The sequence below is a fragment of the Protopterus annectens genome, chromosome 9.part0 (assembly GCF_019279795.1).
Source record: "Protopterus annectens isolate FY-2018-M chromosome 9.part0, PAN1.0, whole genome shotgun sequence".
Classification (NCBI taxonomy): domain Eukaryota; kingdom Metazoa; phylum Chordata; order Ceratodontiformes; family Protopteridae; genus Protopterus; species Protopterus annectens.
This window is the reverse complement of record NC_056743.1, coordinates 1,152,377,097-1,152,392,426: the sequence shown is the minus strand read 5'-3', so window position 1 is coordinate 1,152,392,426 and position 15,330 is coordinate 1,152,377,097. Positions and strand designations below refer to the sequence as shown.

The window sequence follows — 15,330 nt, the reverse complement described above, 5'->3', positions numbered from 1 at the left end:
TTGCCATCTATAAAATTTCAATGCAGCATGTGAGACGCATTTCAGAACAGATTACTGGAGCTTGCATTTACTAGAAACTATTTTTCCAATTTGCTTAGGTTATGGGTAACGTCCACATGAAATGTCCTTTAAATGAAATTGTATTACAGCATCATACAACACTTACAGTTGCCTGCTGGAAGCAGTGGATCTGTTGCTTTAAGTATAATGACAGCCAGAAAGCTAGATTCAGTAATTACACTGCCACTGAGGGAGAATATATAACTTAATAGGGCTGAATGTGCAATGACCCCCTTCTGATGTATGAGCCAAGAACAACATAATCAAAAACAGGAAGAATTCTCAGACATGAACTGTGATTCCTTTATTAATGAATCTCTATATTGATACAGCTACAGAAACCAAATCAAGCTTTGACAGATCAATGCAGCCTTCTCCCACAATATACAATTCAAATCAGCTTCCCTCGTGTTTTCTCTCCCATGACTAACTTCACCTGAGGGCAGTTCTATTGCTATAACTATGATGAGGCATACCATAGCAGACTTCATTTTTGTTCCCGATTCCCTCACTTGAAATCAGTTCTTTCCATTATCACTCAGGTGACCTATTTGTGACACCCACTGAGATCCCTACAACCCTTCAGGGTAAGGACTGAATGAGTTGAGTCATGTCACCATTCTTGGTGGAAAGCAGATGTTTTCTTACTAGCTCTTCAGTTATTTTCCATGTTTGCCAAGTAGTGATGTGGGATTGATACTGAATGGGTATAGGACCTGACAAGTACTTGCTACTATTAATGACGTAAGCCCACAAACAACTTTGCAAGAGACTATGGGTTCTCCAGTCTTTACTTAGGAATGCAAATAGAATACTTATCTATGGGCATATGTACATCCCTTCCCATGCCAAGAGAGGTGAGTAGAATTCTCCCTTTTAATACTCACTCATCCACAGTGAGCTTCTCCAGTGGCAGGACCATTAATCAATTCTGGCCTTGGGCTATTTCAGTCATAGCCAGAGTTTTATCCCTTGGCACCACAGAGCCAATTTTGAGTACATCTGGACACAGGGAAACACTTACTCACATGACAAATTATACCACAGCCTTGATTTTTTTTTTTTTTTTGTGAATTGCCTCACAAGAACTACAGTGGATCACAGCAAGATGTGCTATAATCTAATATCATTAAGTAAGCCACAGCCTAAATATTCATGTATTGCTCCTGCTGCATCTTACAAGCAAAGAAACTATGTGAAATAATGATTACATTCAATGAAGAAATAAGAAAAATAAGACTAAATGCCAGTTCCATGCTGCTGATTTTGTAAGAACACAACTCTTAATTTTGAAGTGGTGCTCCAACATCTAAGACAGGGACATAGTTATCTTGTGACAACAAATGAGATGATGTAGTCAGGAAACGTGTATTGTTCTCTGAAGTGTTATCAGGACTTGCAATCTCATTTGATACGCTCGTATCAGAGCTGTAAGGAGGGGTATGCTGAAAATCCATGTTATATGATGACGTCAGAGGAATCTGGCTGGGTTGAAGAATCTCAGGAGTCTGAATCACTATTATGGGCTGTAAAATAAAACAAACATAGCCAAATTAACTGTGCTGCATGACGTATATATAGCAGACTAACAGGATGTTGAGGCACACTTTTGTTCTACAGAAAGCACATACATATTCAAGCTTACAACAAACTGCAATGCTTCATACAGAAGTGCCACATTTCTTTATTAATTTATTATTTAATTAATTAAGCCATTTTGTATCACAAAGCTGAAAGAGTATTTGGTGTGTGATTAAAATAACTGTACTGTGGTTTCAGCAGTTAACTTTCTTTAATTCTGTAAAAACAGGAAAAAAAGCAGCAGTTGTAACATTAAACTTTTACATTAGCACTACATCCCTAATGTTTTAGTATATCAGCACAGCAATATATTACAATTATGTAATGTAGATTTTACTAAAGAAATAACACAATAGAGGTTATACTGCTGGGCCCAGAGCTAACCAAACTATCCATAATTAACAGGATTAAAAAATACATCCTGTACACATCCATGAGTAGGCACAAAGGTTTGTAGGTCATCACAGATGCAGCAGGACACTGATAAAAATGCGGACAGCTATGTGATCTACTGTTAGTCACATGAGATGTGGTCTAGGTCAGTTACATGTGTAAAAGGTTACTGATTACAGACACAATCTAGTTACTTATGTATAGCTATGCATACAGTGCAAGCAACAAGACTGGGGATTGCTGGGTTAGGGATAAGGTGGGTGTGAGGGACATGATCAGTGCAGATTTTATAGGTTCATAGGTTCATAGGTAAGTACTAGGCTATCTGCCCAAGGGCATTTATAAGCCTAGCCAGAATGTGTTGGCTTTCGCCACCCCCTTAGATTAGTTCCCTGTGGTTCTGTCCAGCAGAGCCATCAGTTCCCTGCGCCACTGTCCAGCAGAGCCAGTGCAGTGATTCCCGGGGTAAATTTTCTGTTTCCCATCCACCCGTCAAGGTTCCTCTTGAAGAGTGTTAGTGAGGGGCTCTGCCTGATGTATACTGGAATCCTGTTCCAAAGCATGGGGAGTCTCTGGGATAGGAATTTATCCCTCCAGCATGTCCTATTTATCGTTGTGGTGAGGTTTATATCTCTAGAGCGTGTGGCTCTCTGGGATTTGTTTTTTTTTAGGTGGAGCATGTCCATCAATTCTGGGTTGGACATGGCCTTGCATGTCAGGCAGAGATCACCTCTGAGTAAGTGGTATGCAACTGAGTACAGCTGGAGTTTCTTGAGTCGGGCTGCATAGGGCATCTGTTTGAAGCCAGTAATCCTCTTGGTGAGGTACTTTTGTGGCCTTTCCAGCTGTTGCAGGTGTCTTGTAAGGTACATCCCAAATGGGGCATTGTATTCTATGATGGGTCTAATGAGTGATGAGTAGAGAGGCACAATAACCTCTTTTGTTCTAGATGTGAACCCTTTTGTGATTAGGTGGGCCACATAGAAGGATTTTCTAACCACCTTGGCAATATGATTATCAAAGGAGAGATTACTATCTACTTGGGTCCCCAGATCCCTTATTACATTTTCTGTACTTAGGGGACTACCACCTATGTGGTAGTTCACGGGTATTTTGTTTTTTTCCAAAGGGGATGACTATGCCCTTTTTGGCATTTAGCTTGAGGCCATGATTTTGACACCAGGTATCCGCCTCAGTGAGACCCATCTGAAGGTTGCCGGTATCAGCCGGAGAATCAATTATGGCCCCTAGTTTGCAGTCATCTGCGAACTTGGCCAGCCATAGTCTTCCTATGCTTGCCTGTACCTCTGAGAAGTATATACCGAACAGCAGGGGTCCTAGGACTGAGCCCTGGGGGATGCCACTTGTAACCGGTTTAGAGATGGACGTAGAGCCTGCAACTGTCACCATGTAGGTTCTATCCATGAGACAGTTGGGAACCCATCTCGTGATGTAAGGGTTTATGTTCATGCTGGTGAGCTTGTCTATAATACTCGAATGGGGAATGGTGTCAAAAGCCTTTGCGAGGTCTAGGTAGGCTGTGTGGACCTCCTTTCCCTTGTCTAATGCCTTGGTAACTATCTCAAAGAAGTCCACCAGGTTTAGGAGGCATGCTCTGCCCTTAAAACCAAACTGGGTAGGGTCCAAGGTTTGGAGGTTCCCAATGTCTCTGTTAAAAGTAGAAAAACAAAAAGTAGCTGTTAATGAGTTCCATGGTGATGCATTCCATAGCCTTGCAGACCAGGCTAGTCAGGCTTATAGGGCGATAGTTCCCAGGGTCCATTGTGGCTCCACCTTTGTGGAGCGGGATAACTGTTGCTGAGCGCCATTCTATGGGTACGTAGCCTGTAGAGAGGCTGAGTTTGAACAGTGTGTTTAGGTGAGGGGTTAGTTCATTTTGGAGCTCTTGTAAGACACAACCTGGGACCCCGTCCGGCCCCATTGAAGCTGTGTTTTTGGCTTTGGATAGGGTTGTTTTAACCTATGCATCGGTGATTGACGGGGCCCTACATTCTTCTGGTATGCTTATGAGCCATTTAGGGGGTGAGAGGGAGGTGAAGTTTGCACTAATCCTGTCTGTCAGAATGTTTGCAATGTCAGTCGGTTCAGTGTATTTTGTGCCATTCTGCACTGACTTGTTGTGGCACCAGGATCCGTGTTTGTTGCAGAAAGCCATTCTGCACTAACTCAGAGCAGATCCGAGAGTTTCCACTTAGGTTCTTGACATAGCTAAAGAACACTTTGTGGTTATCTTTGGAGTCATTGGCAATTTTTCTTTCGAAACTAGCCTTGGATGATTTAATGAGGGATCGTAGTTTCTTGCTGATACTGATCAGAGATGTCTTTCCTTCTTGGGAATTTACTCTTTTCTGTACTAGTTTCCTCCTTCTGTTGTATAGCTTGTTTATGGCAGGGGTCCACCAGACTGGTTTCCTTTTCTTGGAGGAGTGAGTCTTGGTTTTACTTGGGATAGCATGATTCATGCATTCCTGCAGATGCTCATAGAGTGCCTTTGTAAAGGTTTCAGCAGCTTGGACAGCATTGTCCTTTAGCATAGGGGCTGTGAACCTTTCCACCTCGGTCTTAAGTAACGTGAAGTTTGCTTTTGAAAAGTTTTTCATGGTGGTTTCCTTGATTTGGGGTGGGGGCGGAATGTGGATATCCAGAGTGATTAGTCTATGGTCTGATCTAACCAGTGAGGGGTTGACCTCTGGTGTGGAACACCGGTCGCCCATGTTGGTGATGACCAGGTCCAATATATTGTTCCCTCTGGTGGGGGTGTTGACCAGTTGATCCAGGGCGTTCAAGTTTATAAATTCTAGGAAGCGTTGGGCAAGGGAGTTAGTACTTGAGTAGTTCTCCCAATTTATGTTTGGGTAATTGAAATCACCCAGTATTAAGGTGTTTGGTAGGACCTTCATATTTCCCAGTGTCTCCAGAAATGCAGAATGGGGGTCCTGGGCCATGGTGGGTGATCTGTAGCAAGCTACAATTTGGATTGCAGTTTTGCCCATTGTTAGTTGCACATGGATGATCTCTGATGCATTGCGCTGCACCACTAACCTGGAGGTGTGGGTATCCTTGATGAATATGGATACACCCCCACCTTTTGTGTTTCGGTTCTGGTTCTGTGGCCGAAAGGTATGGTATGATTTATAGCCTAGTAGTGCTGGGGTGCTTTCTGGAGCCTTAAACCAGGTTTCTGTTACTGCACAGATGTCGATGTTCTCCATACTGACGAGTGCCTCGAGTGCGTGCATTTTGAGGTTTAGACTTCTGCCGTTGAGTAGCATTACCCTCAGTTTTGGGTTACTTGTGCTATTTATGGTGGTGGATTTGTCTTTTGAGCCTTGCTTAAGAAAGGCACTATGGGAGCGGCAAGAGCCTTGGCCAGTATTCGAAAGCCTAAGGGTGACAGGTGCAAGCCATCTCTTGCGAAGCAACGTGGCTTGTCGAGCATGTCATCCCAGGTGGACAGATACTGGGTCCCCTTTGAATGACACCAGAAACTTAGCCAATTGTTGAAATTGATCATTTTTTCTTTATACTGTGGCATCATTCTTGGTGAGGGCAGGATGCTACTCAGGGTCAGGGTCATACCGGCCTGGGCTACATGATCAGAGAGCTCTTCCATGTCCTTTTTTATGCAGTCCAGGGAGGTATGTCTCAGGTCATTTACACCAACATGGACAATGACAGAGTTGTATTTGTACTTGTTCTGGAGTGACCTGAGTGCTTGTGTTATGTGGCGGATCCTGGCACCTGACAGGCAGTTAACTGTAACCTTCTCCTTGTCCAGCCTAGTTAGTGGGACATCAGTATGCCTGACTATAGAATCGCCTATTACTAGTGTGTTGGCTATGTTATTTTAAGTTAAGGGCTGTGATTGTGTGGCACACTGATTATGTGAAGTATGTGTTTCATGGTTGGTGATGGGGTGTGGAAGTTGCTTGGATGTCTGCTTTGGAGGTCTCTGTTGCTTTTGCAGATTTTTATTTAGAGCCTCTGAGTATGTTTTCATGTATTCATGTGTGTTATTTGCCGGTGTTGCTTTATTAGGTCTATGTGAGACTGGTGGTGTGTTGCAATTATTACCCTTCTCCTCTTTACTGTCAGTTCCAATCTTGGGTTGAGAGAGCTTTGCCTCCAGTTTGGCTGTATAATTGCATCTCTCGCATATATTAGTGTTTGGTGGTAGGAGGAGAGGGTTGTCTGTGTACATTAGGCAGTTGTAACATTGCCTCAAAATGCCCAGATTCACCAGTTGGACTGGAGAGTTTACCGGGAACTGCCCTTTGGACATGCCTGAATAGGTAGAGTAAGCGTTTTTTCTGATTGGCTGGTGGGGACGAATAGAGAGCCTTGTCCTTCTGGACAGTATAGGGGGTCTAGTGCTAGGGTTAATTAGCGCTTGCTATGAGTTTTAAGCAAGTGCTTGACTGTGAAATGAATGGTTTGAGTGCTAAAGTTGAAGGTTTGTCTAGTTCCAAGGGAAAAATTGAACAGTACACTTTGTGGAGCCAAGAATAGTTTAACTCTAGCTAAATGGTGCTGCCCGGTGCACAAAACCGCACAAATGCGGTTTTTATAGCAGGGAAGTGAAAGAGAGAGAAATTAGCCCAAAATGGCTGATAAACTACTAACTTCTGGGCTGAAACCACTCCTCCAGGGACAGATAGTCTGCTCAAAGCTCTCCTCTCTCACAGGTGAACAGAGAAACTTCCTTCTATCCAAGTAAGATATGGGCAACACAGAAACTTGTAACTCAGCCCTGGATTCAGCAATAACCTGAAAACTGGACTATACTAGTTCAGAAAGGCGGTAACAAGTATATATATTTTTTCAGAAAATAGAGTAGATACAATCAAAACAACACTTTAAATGCACAGAAAAGGCTATCACACTTTAGTGTGTAGCCTGCAACAGTTAAACCGATTATTTAAACACAAAAATGACTTCATTCAAGTGCAGGCAGCAAATAAGTACAATATGTAGCAATAACAAACTTTTTAAATCACAGATTCGCTAAAAAAAAAACTGGCGTTTTAGGTGGAATTATGCAATCTAAAGTGTGTCCTGCTTGCTAAAAAGTCTGTACTAGTCGGATTTAGAATGGACCCCACATGTTTGGCACCTGCTGTCTAAGGAGTACAGTTTTAATTTTATCTTAAATACAGAGCTGTGTTGGCTCCATGGCACAAAGGAATAAAGCTCTGACACTGCCAGGAAATCTAGTTTAATAAGTAGCCTGCGCATGGGAGAAGCTGGTCGAGGACAGGGGGAATGACTAGTTGAATTGACTTGTCCATCTTTAATGATGACTCCCTTGGAAAAGTGGGAATAAAGAGCATGACATATTGGCTTAGTTGTACATGGTTCTGCTTAAATGCAAGAAGCAGTAACTTTCTGGACAGCATGCACAGGAATGTCCAGTTTCCCATGATGGGGAAGGTATGGCAGGTATCCATGCAAGTGTCTCAGCACATCAGCATCCTGTACACGAGACTTCTGCCATCATCAAAAAAATATTTTGCTGCTTGAATGACTGTTTCCTAGGATAATCTCTCACCCCCAAAGAAGAGCTGTATGAAACACAGCCACTGGCGATGACATATAGACACAGGTAATTTTAAACTGCTCTGTTACTTTGTCTGTTGCATTTACTGAACAGTCCTAAAGAATTTATACGGAATGAGACATGCTGGACAATGTGCAACATCACTGAAGGAAATCAAACTCAGACTCAGGCTGTTAAACGCACCAATATTTTCCCAGTCCTTGAGTTGTGCACAAGAAAAGAATTAGCAGAGGTCATCACTAACACAGCATCTATCAGGAGGGATTCCTCAACAGATAAGGTATTTAGTAGTACTGGGTTGCATCAAACCCTTCTGTGACTTGCTGACAGAGATGGATTCTACAACAGTGCAACTTGCCTTGAATGGATTAGAAAACGTTTTAGGATTATGAGGCACATAAGCCAAAGAAACATCAACCCATATTGTGCCTTTATAAGCTTATGGTCTGGACAGAACAGAATTTTTACAAAGCCATGAGAATCTGCACTTTTACCAGAAGGCTTTTGAACTCAAGAGTGCTATTTTGGTGCCGTTGAAGAGGATTCAAGCACATTGCAGCACAAATGGATGAGAACACATACCACTTCCTCTTTGAGCAATTAAAAACTCCAGTGGAAGGGTTTCAGCTTTAACTTTGAAATTAAGCAAACATATGTTCCAGATTTTGATGTTTTGACAAGTCTATTCCCTGCAATCACACCTTAAAAGGATATCATCTCTGTACGCTTGCATTTTCTAGTAAGAGTGTGGCAGCTTGTGTATTTTTCCATTCAAAAATCATTTGAATTTTGAAGGTGTTTTATCGGTTTACTTTTTTCATAACTCATTGTTTCTGCATTTAAGCATACCGAAACAGAAGAAATACAATTTATTTTGTTGTATTGGATTTTTGGGAATGGAAATCTGCATGCAATTCTGTTGGATGTCTGCCAGCAGACTGTTGTGAAACTATTCTGAAACATTCTGGCAGTCGAGCTGTTGACACTAATTTCTGCAAATTAAGTTTAGGGCAAAACTTCCACTTGATATTTACCTCCAGTATTATCGGAGAACTGTTGATTGTAAAATCACTGCTGTAAAAAAAATTGTTTTTTATAAGGATTTCAAATGAAAAACAAAATATGATTGTGAACATTATCCAATATCTAAGCCATGTTTACAATTTTAATTGGGTTATACTAGCGCATACATTTTTTTTCTGACTAAGGCCGTTACATGTACAGTATAAACATGTCACACTTTGTTTTTATGATTTATTTAGAATGCAGTTAAATTGCTGACCACTATTTTTTAAAAATATTAACAAACTAGCCATTTGGCCAAGTACTGCGATAAAAAGAAAAGTAAACAGACAAGATATTCCAGTTATGCCTCCTTTCTGGAACAACATTTTGCAGAGGAGGCATTATGACAGTTCTGTGTCAGGCATGGAGGAACCCCAGTCTGAATGAGAAAGAAGATTTAAGCTTTCAGGCAAAGGTGCATTTAAAAACAAGTCCAGAGACAAACAGGGTTCTTGATAAATAAGTTTCTTATATAAAGTAGGTAACTACAGATCACTAAGTCTTCCCATTCAACCATCCATTTTCCAAAAACCCACTTTATCTGTTTTACAGGACTGTGGGGATGCTGTAGCATATGTAAGAACAGGGCACTGGTCTATTGAAGAATGCACCCCCCAACAAATGACAGCCTTCATCCTGATATGACTGTCACCAAGAAAAAAAAGTAATTTGCATGACTGTTACTTAAAGTCTAGTGAATAAGAAAGTTCAAATGGATAGCAAGCTAACTTCACCAACAAAGTTCAAGTCTCTAGGTGGAGACGCTTGTCTTTTTAGAAATTCTAAATTGAAACTATTGTCGTGCAAGTGCACTTACCATAACAGCAGAAGTTCAATTAAAATCACACTGTTGCTGCAGCCTCCAGCTATATGGATTATATCCTGTCAAAGATATGAAAGACAGCTGGTCTTCCAAATCCTTTGGAAACAACTACATATGCACCAAAACTGCTGCAAGCATGAGGTGACAAAGTAAAAAAAAAAAAATAAAATAAATAAATAAATAAATAAATAAATAAAAAATCAGATTCAGCAGCTTGGGTGCCAAAAGCTTCATGACTTTTTTGTCAGCTGAAACAGAGGGAGGTCTTTGTCCTGACAGAAACATACAATCCGGGTACAGAAAACTTTACTCTAGCTACAACAAAATACAAATAACGGTGGTTTAGGGAGGATGCAGTTGTATTTCACTGATCATCTACTGCTTTGCGCAACTTACACAACTGTACTACTATCATAAATCAATGCTGCTGTAGCCTACAGCCACGAGTATACTCTCAAAGCTTACACAGTCTGGGAGGAGGCAAGATAAGGATCTAGGAGGCCCTGGAGAATGGTCCTAGGAAGGCCTGCTCTAGACCCAGAAAAGGAATATACTTTGTAGTCTTTTGTAAAGGTATGCACAGAAAACCAAGTAGCTCCATCTAGAATATTTCTAGAGTCCACCCTTTTCCAATGTGCCAGTGAAGAAGCCAAGGTCCTAGTACAGTGAGCCTTGATCCTACTTGGAAGCGTCTTGTTATGGTGGGAATAGCAAAAAGCAGACACAAAAGCAAGGGACAACCATCTGGATATAGTCTGTTTTGACATGGGTTGCTCTTTCTTCTTCCTTTAACAGGAAACAAACAACTCTTCAGCTTTCATAAAGGATTTAGTTATGTTAAGATAATACCCGAGTTGTCTATTCACTCCCAGAATATGGAAAATCATTTTCTCCTTGGTTTTGAGGTCCTGGAAAGAACTCGGGGAGAGTGATGGCTTGATTCAAAGTAAATTCTGAAAAAATATTAGGCATGAACGAAGGACTTTATCTTAACCCTATCAATATGGAAAACCAAATAAGGTTTACTCACCTTAAGAACCTGCAACTCAGATACTTTTCATGCAGATGTCAGAACAATACCCAACACAGTCTTCCAAGTCACAAATTGTAAATCAGCCAGATGAGCTGGTTCAAAGGGAGACACAATTAACTTCTCCAGCAACAAGTTTAAATCCCAAGAAAGTGCCACCAATTTCTTTGGTGGTCTTACGTGCAACATCACTTTCAAGAACAGCTTGAGCAAAAAGCGAATAGAAAGAGGAGCATGCATGGCCAAACATGATGAAAGGCTGAAAGATTAACTTTGATAGAAGAATAAGACAAGTCACAGGATAACTCACACAAAAATTGTAAAATATAGTGGTACAGAAACCCAGAAAGGGCCCTAGTTCTTAGTCCAGCACCAATTAGCAAATCTCTTCCATTTACTAATACATGTTTTCCTAGTAGCCAGTTTCTTTGCTTCCTTTAATACTTGCTGCACACCCTTAGAAAAAAGGGTGCCTAAAGGTATCAAAATTAAATCATCCTGGCAGCCAGCTGAAGTTGTTGGAGACTGGGGTGCTTCATAATTCCCCTGTCATGTGTGAACAGATCCAAACTGTGAGGAAGCTTGTTGCAATTGTCCTTGGCCAATTTCATAAGAAGGGAGAACCACTGTTGCTGGGTCCAATATAAGAACATTCCCAACAAAGGGAATAAAAAAGCATCTGTTTCTACTAGGCTTGCCTGCACAAAGTCCTTGATTTAATTTATTCAGTTGTACATTTCGAAAGAAGGCAATCATTATCTACTTGAGGTGTTCCTCAACTCGATCAGTTTCTGGAAGACACCACACTGTTTAATTTCCACTTTTGAGAATCTATTTTGGTCCTGCTCAGCTTGTCTGCCAAGTCATTTTGCTATAAAGGAAGGCAGTTTGGGGGGTTAAACACTGTTGACTTGCAACCTCCCAAACTACTACAGCAGTCTGCATAGTGGGTACAATCTGGTGCCTCCTTTATGCTTATGTACCATATGACTGTGGTGTTGTCTATGCTCACCTGCAAAGGCCCTGGGGATCACAAGTGGTGAAGAGACTTCAAAGCATGAACAACAGCTAACATCTCTCTCAAGTTCATGTGCTTCAGCCTGTCTAGTTTTATCCAAAGAGTTTGTACTTTAACATCATGGACACAGCTCAACACTCAAAATCTGAAGTATGTGTTGTTACAGATTGACCATGTAATGCAAGACAGAATGGGAGAACTGGATTCACAGATAATTTTGGCTTTCCATTGCTGCAATTTTCTTTTCATAAATGTAAACAGTGGGGTTTGAAAAGTCACTGGGTGCAACTTTTGAGTCCAAACAGTATTTGGAAAATACTGAATTTTTTCTCACATGCAACCCGGTAAGAGTAATCATGATAATCACAGATGCCACGGACCATAGAATCCTCAAAAACTCGCTGACTGAAGTCTGAGACAGGGAATCAAGCAGGACCCTGCAGAAGTACAATCGTACGAAAAAAAGATTTTTGAATGATGATTTGGAATCCTAGACTGTTAAAGGAGATTGCTTACTTATGTAAGAGAATCTTTACACTTGGGAGATAGGCTCTGCAAGGGTAAATATGTCATCTAAAGAAGAAAAAATTTGAATGCTGTGCAACTGCAATAGGCTGTCACAGGAGTAGGACCTTTGTGAACATCCTAGATAACCCAAAAGGTAATGCAAAGAACTGATAATGCAATCCAGACACAGAAAACCTTAGAAAACTTCTGAAGTTTGTGGCAATGGGAATGTGATGATTCAATCTAACATTACAAAAAAAATATTCTGAGGAGGAATGAGAGGTAAAAAGAGTGTGTATTGCCACCATTTTGGACTTTGGAACTTTCACAAACAGGTTGAGAAAGGGTAGATTGAGAGCTCGTCTTCAATACCATTTTTTTCTTTGGCACCAGAAAAATTCTCAATAAAATCCCTTTCCCAACTGGTCTGGGGGAGCTGATTCTATGACCCACCAAGAAAAGTATATAATTGATGAGTGGAAGGAGCAGGGAGGTATGATCTGGAGGCGCCCTTTTGTCTGGAACAACCTGATGCCAAAGGAGAAAGTAGAGAACCAGACTCAGGAATATATTTAAATGAATAGCAGGCACAGACTGAGGGGAAGAATGCTTTTCTGAAAGGTTCAGTCTTGTTTCTTGGACACTTCCCATATTCTACTTGTATAAAGTTTACTGAAATTACTTGTTTGCTTCTTTAAAATGGAACCAGAGGTTTTTGCAGTCTTGGTGAGCATATAAATCTGAGTAACCCCCCTGAATCAATTTCCCTCTTTAATCAACCTGTTTGTGAACCTGGGAAGAAGAATGAGAAAACAAAACCTCCCCACTTAAGAGAATCTAGCATTTCAGATTTAACATCTTCAGAAAACGTCTGATTAAAAACGCTTCACTACAGTTGCAATTGCTTCTACTCTGGATGGAGTCAGCACTGTCATAAGCACCTTTCAAAGGATGCTTAGTTACTTGAGAAACAGAAGCAATACGAGAATTCACAGAGGATCACCATTCCGAAAATGGCAAACAGGAAGAAATGTTCTTCATATTGTCAAAGCAGGTCAAGAAATACATCAACATATGAGCTTGCTTTTTCTTGGCTACAGACCAACTGTCAGGCATATTGAAAGCAATATCAAAAACATCCCCTTCAGGCTGCGAAAAAGGAAGAAAAGGAGTAGGCTGTGGCAAATACACCTGTAATAAGACCCAATATTCCCTTAAAGAGGAAGGCATATCACCTTGCACCCACTGAATGTTCATCCTGGAGCTGGTTTCAGAAGAAGAAAATTCCTCTACATGAGAGTCTGAGGAAACACTTTCTTCTTAATCAGAATCTGGGATATGGGCAGGAAATAAAAAGATCTGCTATCCCCTTCATGTTCATCTTATAGGGAATGCTCAAAAATTAAGGAAACTGACCTATATACATATTTTTTTCAAAAGATTCCAGACAGATTCAAAAGTTTTTGAAACTTTGGCTAAAGATTTATTTAAAGTAATAAACTCTACATTAACAGAAAAATTCTCAGAGGAAGAAAAAGATACAATTTTTTTGTTTAATTTTTCTACAAACATCAAGGATGGAATATAATCCCAGGGATCAGTTCTCTTAACGTGTTGCTATACAGGGATATGCAGTTTGTGGTGGCTGAAGGAACTACACCAGTATACTTATCAGATGAGCTCATTGTCTTGGCTAGGGGTCCTTGTGAGTTTTCTTTTTCTTAGGTTTGGAAAAAGAGCTGTGGAAACAGTAAGCTCTTCACAGTTCTGCCAAGAATGAGACACAATTCTAAGTTAGCTTTGCTGGTAAAAATGGGTGAACGGTAAGTTTTTAAAGGAAGTAAGTAGTTCACTCTTGTACACTCTCGAAACATGAAAGCTCCGGTAATTATAAACTAACACAAATTAAATATGTCCACTTTTCCCTCACAAAAGTGCCCCAATGCAGCCACAGTACTATGAGCTAAAAAGAGAAGGTAAAATGGCAGACCAGCTGGTTGCATTAAAATAATAAACATACAAAAATTGCTGATATTCTTAAACAGGCATAGCACTTTTTCAAAGAACATTAAAAATAATATTAAAATAGATCAAAAAGTGTGGAAGTTATTCCCAAATAGGGACTTGTTTATCTAGAAATGGACAGTGGAACTGATCACTGACACTCTGAATCCCAGGAGAAGTGCTCACAAAGGGGAAAGCACTGAAGATTTTGGTGCTCAAGCTTCTGATTTTCTTCACCCGACACCTTGCACCACCAGCAGGATGGGTGTATGTGTGGAAGAGGCCAAAGTCTTTGGAAGACTGACCAGCTATAATATTCTTCACAAGACAGAAGTCATATACCCACAGGCTACTGCAGCAGTGATTTATGCTGAACATCTCCTTTAAGGATTAAGGAATCTTTTTTTTTTTAATTAAAGGAAACCATCTTTATTAAAATCCAAAGTAGTATTTACAATCAGAGATTGTGTGTGTGTGTGTGTGTGTGTGTGTGTGTGTGTGTGTGTGTGTGTGTGTGTGTGAGAGAGAGAGAGACAGACAGACCAAGACACACATATACACACACACAGACAAATTAAGAGTGTTTCTAAGCAAAACACACATCACTGTAGTCTTCAAGAGAGTTGTACATAAAATATGCATTGTGTAAAAACAAGGAACACAATCTCACATCAGCATTGTAATGAGACAGAAAAAATTGCTGCAATATCCCACTTCCCAAAGTAACTGTCAGGAGAGACATAGTATCTAGTTAGATCAAGATAACCAAAGAAAGCGCCGCTATGTTGCATAGCGGCTTAAAACCCCGAGTAAGGCCCAGGTGACCTGGATTTGATTAGTATCTCATGACACGGTCAGATCGGCAGGGAGGAATAAGTGCTTGTCCTAGTGGGAGGGGACATTTTAATGATGTCCCCATAAGGAAAGGTGTAGTCCAAAGAGTGGAACTGCCCTCAGACGTAGTTGACAAGTAAAGGGGGTGGGAAATGGAAAGGGTAGAGCATGTAAAAGAACCTCCCCTGGATGGAAGCACAGATGGTCCAGCCCAGAGGATGCACTTAAGATCCATGAGTGACCCTAGTGATACCAGAGTGGTCTGCTGAGGGGGTAGGAGGATTGTGGTAGACCTGGCATGGACATGGGCACTGGAGGACAGGCTGGTAGTATGAGGTCTGAGGTGACAAAAAAAAAAAAAAAAACAAAGAAAAAAATAGTTGTAATCCAGAACTGCTATACAAGTTTCAGACTAAGAATAAAGATTTTTACCTCTT

The 15,330-nt window shown here is 40.8% G+C and overlaps 1 long non-coding RNA gene across 1 annotated transcript in view; it reads right to left on the bottom strand.

Moving 5' to 3' along the window:
• Window positions 1-349: 349 nt before the first annotated feature.
• The window catches only part of LOC122810932, a 73,297-nt gene continuing 58,316 nt past the window's right edge, over window positions 350-15,330 (bottom strand). Inside the window, exon 3 of the long non-coding RNA XR_006366158.1 lies at window positions 350-1,586. This is a non-coding gene — a long non-coding RNA (uncharacterized LOC122810932). The remainder of the gene's footprint in view (window positions 1,587-15,330) is intronic.